The following is a 9610-nucleotide window of genomic DNA, read 5'->3' on the forward strand; positions in this document are numbered from 1 at the left end:
GAATGACAACGAGATCTATGTATGAGTTCTGTGTAGCGCCTCACAATCACATCTCCCCTCTCACGGCACTCATCCTTCAACGTGAGAGACACTTTTAAAATCGAAGCAAAATAAAGCAATAGACGGAAAAAACAGAGGAACAAGTTTCATTGCTTTAAGCAAAGTAAAAAAGCGCCTACCTTGGAATGTGTCGCAGCAGGAACGATGCTGTCCCGTGGCGCGCAGGGTCGTAGTGCTGCTGAACCTCTGCGCTGAAGGAGAATCCGTCAGCTATGAAATGAGCACAGACCGAGCGCCTCTTATGACTGCTGCTGACTAACGCTCGCTCCCCGGCCGGGGAGTGTCCTCCAGACACGCCCACTGTCTCCTGAGGCGTGGCCCCGCCTCCTCCAGGAAACCAAGGGAGATGACTGCACAGTTTACCTGTTCCGCAGAAAACTCGGGCAGGTAACGCTCATTGGGATAAATAGGCTTCAGCCCCACAAATCCCCGTCGGGTGCCTTGGCACGGGCTGTTGCAGCTTCCAGGATACACACTTCTCTTTTAGCTGCTGTCTGGCGCTGCTGGGCTGCGCTGGAGATGGGCCTCGCGGACAGTCTCTGTTTCGTAGGTTATGAAGAGGGTGAAGTGCATAAAAAACATAGTAACTCTCTTCCTGAGTGTAATGGGCGCATGGCCAGAGGTGGCTTAAAAAAGAAATTTTTCAGCAGCTTTCATGTTCCCCTCTCACCTTCAGGTAAAATACATGTGAAATATAACACACCTTAAATGAAAATGAAAAGCACATTAAAGAAATCGCTGGGAAGTGCTTTCTTTTATGCAGGACTTTAAGAAGGACGAAAAACTGTGGGTGGGGGGGGAGTCTTTCAAAGGGGCGTGGCCAATGCAATTAAGGGCGTGGCTTAAAACACGTAAGCTAAAAATCAGTGCTTAGCCTAGTGTGCCCCCGACTTGTATTTTGCTGTTTCTGCCATTGCATCCAGATATATGATCCAACAAGCAACATCATACCTACAACAAGTCAAGACTATTGGCTTTGTCAATGGCTGTTAGTTGTGTAAGATAAATAGGCAGCAATTATGGCTTGTATATAATATTGAAAAAACTTCCACTTAAAGTCCTGGTGACACCAGGACAATGTTGCTGCTCCTGAGTTTGAAAAAGAGAAGGGAAATCCAGAGAGAAAATGACTCTCTATACAGGATATCCCTTCCACTTAAACGTTCACCTGGCATGACGCCATACCGTAACTTGTCCGCAAGTGAGCAGTGTGAGCATGCGCTCATCGATGTGCCTGCTGTCTCTGCAGTCTGGGAAAAAAAGGACCGCCTGTGCCAGGGAACAAAACAGAGCCCGTTTCAAGACCCCCTTTACAAATCCGCTGGTGCTCAGCACCGGTGAGACCCAGCCCACTTAAAGCCCTGCTTTTATGTTATGAAAGTTCAGATGGTTAATGAGTTTGCTGCAGATGTCTAAATGTGTATAACCAGCTAGTCACGTAACTGAAATCTTGTTGGTGCACAGGAACAGTGATATGTGTGAAATCATTGTGAATATGCAAGACATTATGTTAAAATTGTTTTATGCACAAAATATCATAGACTGCTGCAAAATGTGCAAATAAATTTAGGGGCAGATTTACAAAGTTTTCACACAACACAGTGCTGCAGACAAAGTTGCTGCATGCCTTGTGTAAAAGCAAGAAAGCAGGCTAGGGCAATGTTATAAAATATATGGTGCTCCTGCTCATATCAAGAGTGCCAGGGTGTGGATAGGCGCCGATGATGAAGCATGTCACGATAAGTGAGTGAAACACACAAGATGATGGACGGAATGTTGCACAATGGCAAAACATTCACCCCAGTCACAGATCTGGGTTTAATCCATCGTTATTTTGCTCACCAAGCCACCCAGTTCAGACCTGGCCATATGCAAATCAGTCTTGACTCTGTGCCTCATGGGAACAGTCCAGCCCGAACTGCCAAGCCATGTCTTTCCTGGACCGGAATCAAGCATCCTAGGACCGGTTTCTGGCTATCAGCCGTCTTCAGCCAGGATAGCTTGACTCCAGTGGCTTAGTGAGCAAGGGACCCACGTCTGGGCATACCCTTCCCACATAGGGTGAACAGCAAAACACACACAATGATGGACAGAATGTTGCACAATGGCAAAACATTCACCCCCAGTCACAGATCTGGGTTTAATCCATTGTTATTTTTCTCACCAAGCCACCCCAGTTCAGACATGGCCATATGCAAATCAGTCTTGACCCTGTGCCTCATGGGAACAGTCCAGCCCGAACTTCCAAGCCATGTCTTTCCTGGACCGGAATCAAGCATCCTAGGACCGGTTTCTGGCTATCAGCTGTCTTCAGCCAGGATAGCTTGACTCCAGTGGCTTAGTGAGCAAGGGACCCACGTCTGGGCATACCCTTCCCACATAGGGTGAACAGCAAAACACACAAGATGATGGACGGAATGTTGCACAATGGCAAAACATTCACCCCCAGTCACAGAACTGGGTTTAATCCATCGTTATTTTGCTCACCAAGCCACTCCAGTTCAGACATGGCCATATGCAAATCAGTCTTGACCCTGTGCCTCATTGGAACAGTCCAGCCCGAACTGCCAAGCCATGTCTTTGTCACCCCGAGTGAGACGGGTATGCTCAGACGTGAGTCCCGTGCTCTCCACACCACTGGAGTCAAGCTATCCTGGCTGAAGGCGGCTGATAGCCAGAAACCGGTCCTAGGATGCTTGATGCCGGTCCAGGGAAGACATGGCTTGGCAGTTCGGGCTGGACTGTTCCCATGAGGCACAGGGTCAAGGCTGATTTGCATATGGCCATGTCTGAACTGGGGTGTTGTGGTGAGCAAAAAAACGGTGGATTTAAGCCCAGATCTCTGTACTGGGGTGAATGTATGACATTGTTCTGCATTCGGTCCATCAACTGTTGTTTTTAGGTTTTGCCTGGCGAAAGCTGCGCTTTCTGCGCAGCTTTTTCGCGCAGGCGAAAACCTGATGAGAAGTGTAGTGTGCTTTGGGTCGGCCCTCGTCATTGATTGGCTGGCTCCGTAAACGGAGCCTTGCCATTGGACGAGGGGCCTGTCCGTCAATGCCGGACCAGACACGGGGGCGTTCCCGAGATTCTTTGGCTTTTGCCGACGTCACGCGACGCCGGGAACGCCCCCGTGTCTGGTCCGGCATTGCCGGCACCTCCCTTGTTTTTCCTCATGGCCGCCTTTCGTCAGCTCTCTCCTCCCCCTTTCCCGCCCCCTCCCGCTTCTCTCTAATGCCCGCCTTCCTGCTCCGGCCTTTCCTTTCCCGCCCCCTCCCGCTTGTTTCCTCATGGCCGCCTTTCGTCAGCTCTCTCCTCCCTGGCCGCCTTTCGTCAGCTCTCTCCTCCCCCTTTCCCGCCCCCTCCCGCTTCTCTCTAATGCCCGCCTTCCTGCTCCGGCCTTTCCTTTCCCGCCCTCTCCCGCTTGTTTCCTCATGGCCGCCTTTCGTCAGCTCTCTCCTCCCTGGCCGCCTTTCGTCAGCTCTCTCCTCCCCCTTTCCCGCCCCCTCCCGCTTCTCTCTAATGCCCGCCTTCCTGCTCCGGCCTCTCCTTTCCCGCCCCCTCCCGCTTGTTTCCTCATGGCCGCCTTTCGTCAGCTCCCGGCCTCTCCTTTCCCGCCCCCTCCCGCTTGTTTCCTCATGGCCGCCTTCCTGCTCCAAGGCCGTCGTCGGCCGTCGTCAGCATCTCCCAAAAAAGTTCAAGGTACGTGTGCTAGCAAACCTTTTTTTGTGCGTAAGAGCGCTCAAGTTATATAAAAAATTTTTTTTAAAAAAAGTAGCAGATGCCTGCATTTCCGTTTGGCAGGAAGGGAGCGTAGCTAGTAGTGTTGCCGAGTGGCTTCAATCACCCGAGATCCACACCGGGTCTTCCCCCTTTTTATTACCAACTGCACCCGTGGACCTGGCCACTTTTTCGCGTGCATAATAAATAACTTAGTGTTGCATGCAGCGCGTGCGGAGCTTATTGGTATAAATAAAGAATAAGAAATCAAATTACATAGGAGGAACACGAGCAGCTAGCAGGCGCAGGAGGGCTCTAGACGGGCCTTCCCCTCTGCCCACAAGTTTTTTCTGCGGATACCGCGGACCGCATTCTTATCCCCGGCACCCACAGATGGGACCGAGATACCGAGGTGGCGGCATATATAGGGGAATGGAACCTGCAAGCACATTTCGAGGTAGTGTTTACAGAAACCCAGCTCAACGCATCCTAAGGAAAGGGCACAAAAGGAACATGGCGTACCGAGCAAGGTCCGGTAAGAGAGTACAAAATGTATGTTAAGATTCTTTCTAAAGCGAGCAGAGAGGCTATCCCGCCCCTCGGGCTACCTTAGTAGCAATGGTGCTCTAACTCAAGAATATAGAGTTCGAAAATGTCCCTTGGTCATGGTGTGATGAAAGGTCAGGAATCATCCGAAATTAAAAGTCCCGGCATAGAGGACCACTTCCACAGGCCACGCAAATAGGCTTAGTCACGGCACCGCAGGTTCAAGGTGGAGCAAGGGGTTATCACACCTGTGTAGTTAGTTGGGTCATTTGAATGCCTTACTGCGGAATTATCAAAGCTAGAGAAGTGATTTATTGTGCTACTGAACGAATGAACATAAGCAGTTGAAGTACTCTCTTGAACGATTCTGATTGCTCGAAATAGCGTGGGATTTTTAGTCACTAGGTTAAAAAATGTTTTTCACTGTTAAGATGTTTTAAAACTCGTATTTATAGCATTTCAAAAAGCCTTTGAGTCCAGCGGGTGTGAAAACAGCTGGACACTACGCAGTGGGTGCATTACCGGAATACGTTCCTTGCCACCTGTTTCCAGGCGTCCCATTGTGAGGCAGCGCCTGGTGGCTCAGTGGACTACTGCTTCCATTGCCGGGGCCTGTGTCCGACATCATGGTCACAGGTTTAAGTCCCGGCGGGTCCACCCAGCCTATCATTCATCTGGGGTCGATACACGAGTACGAGTTGGGTAACAAAAAAGAGGTGTTGTTCAGCACCAAGGTGAACGTGCGTTGTTAAAAGTACATATGTTTGGTTATGTTCAACGAATGAATCTGTGTGCCCCTGCTTGTGCCTCTGTGTGCCCCTGTTGTCTGCTTGTGCCTCTGTGTGCCCCTGTTGTCTGCTTGTGCCTCTGTGTGCCCCTGTTGTCTGCTTGTGCCTCTGTGTGCCCCTGTTGTCTGCTTGTGCCTCTGTGTGCCCCTGTTGTCTGCTTGTGCCTCTGTGTGCCCCTGTTGCCTGCTTGTGCCTCTGTGTGCCCCTGCTTGTGCCTCTGTGTGCCCCTGTTGTCTGCTTGTGCCTCTGTGTGCCCCTGTTGTCTGCTTGTGCCTCTGTGTGCCCCTGTTGCCTGCTTGTGCCTCTGTGTGCCCCTGTTGCCTGCTTGTGCCTCTGTGTGCCCCTGCTTGTGCCTCTGTGTGCCCCTGTTGCCTGCTTGTGCCTCTGTGTGCCCCTGTTGCCTGCTTGTGCCTCTGTATGCCCCTGTTGCCTGCTTCTGCCTCTGTGTGCCCCTGTTGCCTGCTTGTGCCTCTGTGTGCCCCTGTTGCCTGCTTGTGCCTCTGTGTGCCCCTGTTGCCTGCTTGTGCCTCTGTGTGCCCCTGTTGCCTGCTTGTGCCTCTGTGTGCCCCTGTTGCCTGCTTGTGCCTCTGTGTGCCCCTGTTGCCTGCTTGTGCCTCTGTGTGCCCTTGTTGCCTGCTTGTGCCTCTGTGTGCCCCTGTTGCCTGCTTGTGCCTCCGTCTGCCCCTGTTGCCTGCTTGTGACCCTGTTGCTTGCTTGGGACCCTGTTGCTTGCTTGTGACCCTGTTGCTTGCTTGTGACCCTGTTTTCGTGCCTCTGTTGCCTGCGGGGGGGCTCGCAGCGAGCCCACAGTGTGTGGGGTGGGGCTCGCAGTGTGTGGGGGGCTCTGTGTGGGTGTGTGTGTGGGGGGGCTCTGTGTGGGTGTGTGTGGGGGGCTTTGTGTGGCTGTGTGTGGGGGGGCTCTGTGTGGGTGTGTGTGTGGGGGGGGGGGTTTGTGTGTGTTGGGGGGCTCTCTGTGGGTGTTGGTGTGTGTCATTTGCAAGAGATAAAGCTAGTGGCATTGTAAATGACAATGCCATTTATTTATGTTAAAAAAAAACATAAATAAAAATAATGTCAAGAGCAATGCCAATCGCTCTAACTTTAACAAAGGCAAAACCATTGCATTGTAAATGCTTGTTGCATTTGTCACTCCGAGTGAGACGGGTATGCTCAGACGTGAGTCCCGTGCTCTCCACACCACTGGAGTCAAGCTATCCTGGCTGAAGATGGCTGATAGCCAGAAACCGGTCCTAGGATGCGTGATTCCGGTACCGGGAAGACATGGCTTGGCAGTTCGGGCTGGACTGTTCCCATGAGGCACAGGGTCAAGGCTGATTTGTATATGGCCATGTCTGAACTGTGGTGGTGTGGTGAGCAAAAAATACAATGGATTTAGGCCCAGATCTCTGTACTGGGGTTTATGTATGACGTTGTTCTGCATTCTTTCCATCATCTTTCCCACCACCTCCTCGTGGTCCCCCGCTTCAAACGGAAGAAGTGGGGGGGCTCCAAGTTCTCGACCACTGGTCCAACCTTTTGGAACTCCCTTCCATCCTCCTTGAGAACCTGCACCCAGTACCCATTATTCCGCAAAGGCCTCAAGACCTTCCTCTTCACCCAATCCTTCCCATCTTAAAAAGGCCAGACTCCCCATCCTTTCAACCCCCCGAGTAGCAGTAGACAGGTAGCGCCAAGAAACCGCTGGGTGTACGAGCGCTTTAGAAAACCTTTCAAATTCAAATTCAATTCAACTGTTGTTTTTACGATAAGTGAGTGAGGCATCTACTCCAATATCTTTGGATACTCTACCAAGGGTAAGAACTAAACAGAGGTAACATCAGACATCCTGATGTAAAAGGGAGCCAGGTGTTTTCCCATAAGAATCTCTGAGTAATCAGTTGCTCATGTGTGTGAGTATTTACAGTGGGAGAGTGCAACTGATTCCACTATCTCTCGCTCGTTAGGGATTACACACATGTATTTGTTTCCAACCACCTTCTTCAGGGCTTTAATTGGATATCTTCGTTCCAACCAAAAGTAAGGATTTGCACTGAATATAATATACACATTCTTACTATTAAGGTCAGGCAAAAGGGACCAAGATTTGGTATACAACATTCTAATCATGACGTGATCTGCAAGCGGTGCAAGACAGAATTACGAAAACAGAGATAGGAGAAGACGTCACAATTTCACCTAATATCAGAGTGCGCTTCGTTCCCCTCTCCATCGGTCATCAAATAGCCCCACCCTTATATTAGCCACCAGTGGTTTCGCAAATCTTTGCTTGTAATGCTGTGAGTACGTATTCATTTCCCTTTACTTGTGGTGCCTCAGAAGGATATCCTCCATTCCCTGGTCAGTCACCAAAATGCCTGCATGCACAAAACATGCCTTAAGATGTCCACTCTTACATAACTCTCTAGATTGTACCAGTCTTACAGTCATCACACTTACAGGACTATATGTTCAAATCTCTGCTGCCCACTTATAGTCATAGATACATCATATGCTGCATTAAAGAAAAAACATGGAGTCACATAATGGAATGAACTCTTCACACCCAAGGCTTTACTACAGTGAAATCTCAGATGTAATGTATATACCCATTGGTAGATGCACTGTAGGCTATTCTCAAATCGTCCTATTGAATATGTTTCCTCAGATTTTAATCCTCATTGCGCCAAGGTTCAATCCTCATCCTTGAGAACTTCTCACAATAGAACATACATTACTCATTCAGCTTTTTTCCTACCATCAGCAGAATGATATTCCTGATCTAAGTGGTCCGCTAGCTTATAATGTTGCCGCTGTTGACAAACTGATCGGCTCTATTTTAGACTCCTTACTTCCTATGAATCCTGTTATTAGGCAGAAGGCTTGGACCCATTTTTTCAGTGATATTCTGTTCCATGATATTTTTTTAGTTTACATAGTATGTAAATTCAATATTTTTGTAGATTATGTTTTTGACAGAATGCCCATGACATTTGATATTGTTGGTCTCAATATTCTGTCATACAACCCTCTATAGATGGTAGGTATTGCCTTGTGCAGCCACATCTATTCTCACATTTTTGTCCTATATGCATTAGTAAGGGCAGCTACACACTTCTTTATGACACAGTTTCAGCAGTTTCAGTCATATCCACACCCCTAAACACTTCACTCTTCTGTAACTCCCTGCCTCTTGAGCTTAGAGCCTTAACTCTTTATCCGCAATTTCGGAAACAGCTCAAAGCTCATTTGTTTACTAAATCCTTTAATTAGTTCATTAGCAGTTCTGTTTCCTTTTTAACTCAGCTTCGGCCACCCCCGCCCAGATATCTGTTAGTTGCAGCGCCATGAAACCGCTGGTGAACGTGCGCTTTATAAATAATTTTAAATTCAAATTTAAATTCAAATTCAAACATGGGTCAGACTGCACTCACACACTTCTGTACATCAATTATAGTTTAATGCATAAGCTACCTTTTTCTAACACATTTTCAAATTCATGTAGAAGCATCACAACAGCACTTATTAACAGCGTAAATCTTTTGCTGATGCATGACATCACGACATTCTCCATGCATTTGCTACTCCCCAACAAATGTGCTTTGGCGCCTCTTTACGTATAAATAGAACCACTATACAATACAACATTCTCATACTCTACAGCATTGTGAGGCCTTAATAATGGCAATATAGTGCAAGGCAAATCTCTATTGACATAACCTATCCCTGCTTTCTATAAATGTGCAGACTTTACTTTAACCCTGATTCAAAGTTATGTTTTAATTCTGATCCACGTACAAATGAATATTTGCATACAGATCAGAATTCTGAGTTGTGCATTACCACATTTTGCCATTTTCTCCTACCAGATTTCACCAGAAAAAGTCCAAGGAAAACTATCAGGATAAAATGTGAACATAATTGCCAAATATGCAGTAATCAGTGTGGTAAATACTGATTCCACATATTACGCTTCATTCTAATGTGGGTAATCTATGAGTAGGTAATTATGTCATTCATTAAATATAGCCACGCACGGGTAGCAGCAATTATATATTATAACTAGATTAAAAAGTGCCCTAATCACCCGTGAGGGTCTCAAGGTGCTGGGGGGTTGGGGAGGGGGGGAGGGTGGGGGAGAGGAGGTGCATCTCCGGATCAGTCAAAGAACCAGATCTTGAGGTCCTTCCTGAAAGTGTGCAGAGTGAGGGAGCATCTGCTGTTCACTGGGAGATCGTTCCAGGTCTTGGCCGCAATGTAGGAGAAGGCTCTCCCACCTTTTCTGTTTCTGCGGGTGCGGGGGACCTTTGCCAGGGTGAGGTCGGCTGAGCATAGATCCCTACCAAGGGTAAGAACTAAACAGAGGTAACATCAGACATCCTGATGTAAAAGGGAGCCAGGTGTTTTCCCATAAGAATCTCTGAGTAATCAGTTGCTCATGTGTGTGAGTATTTACAGTGGGAGAGTGCAACTGATTCCACTATCTCTCGCTCGTTAGGGAT

General features: G+C 48.4%; 1 protein-coding gene across 1 annotated transcript in view; it reads right to left on the bottom strand.

Annotated features, from left to right (window-relative positions):
* The window catches only part of LOC147712410 (cyclin-dependent kinase inhibitor 1-like), a 31325-nt gene extending 31008 nt beyond the window's left edge, over window positions 1-317 (bottom strand). Inside the window, exon 1 of the mRNA XM_086923097.1 lies at window positions 180-317. The gene's annotated coding sequence lies outside the window, so the exon portion shown is untranslated. The remainder of the gene's footprint in view (window positions 1-179) is intronic.
* Between the last annotated feature and the right edge of the window lie 9293 nt (window positions 318-9610).

The sequence above is a fragment of the Lissotriton vulgaris genome, chromosome 5, assembly GCF_964263255.1.
Source record: "Lissotriton vulgaris chromosome 5, aLisVul1.2, whole genome shotgun sequence".
NCBI classification, from domain to species: domain Eukaryota; kingdom Metazoa; phylum Chordata; class Amphibia; order Caudata; family Salamandridae; genus Lissotriton; species Lissotriton vulgaris.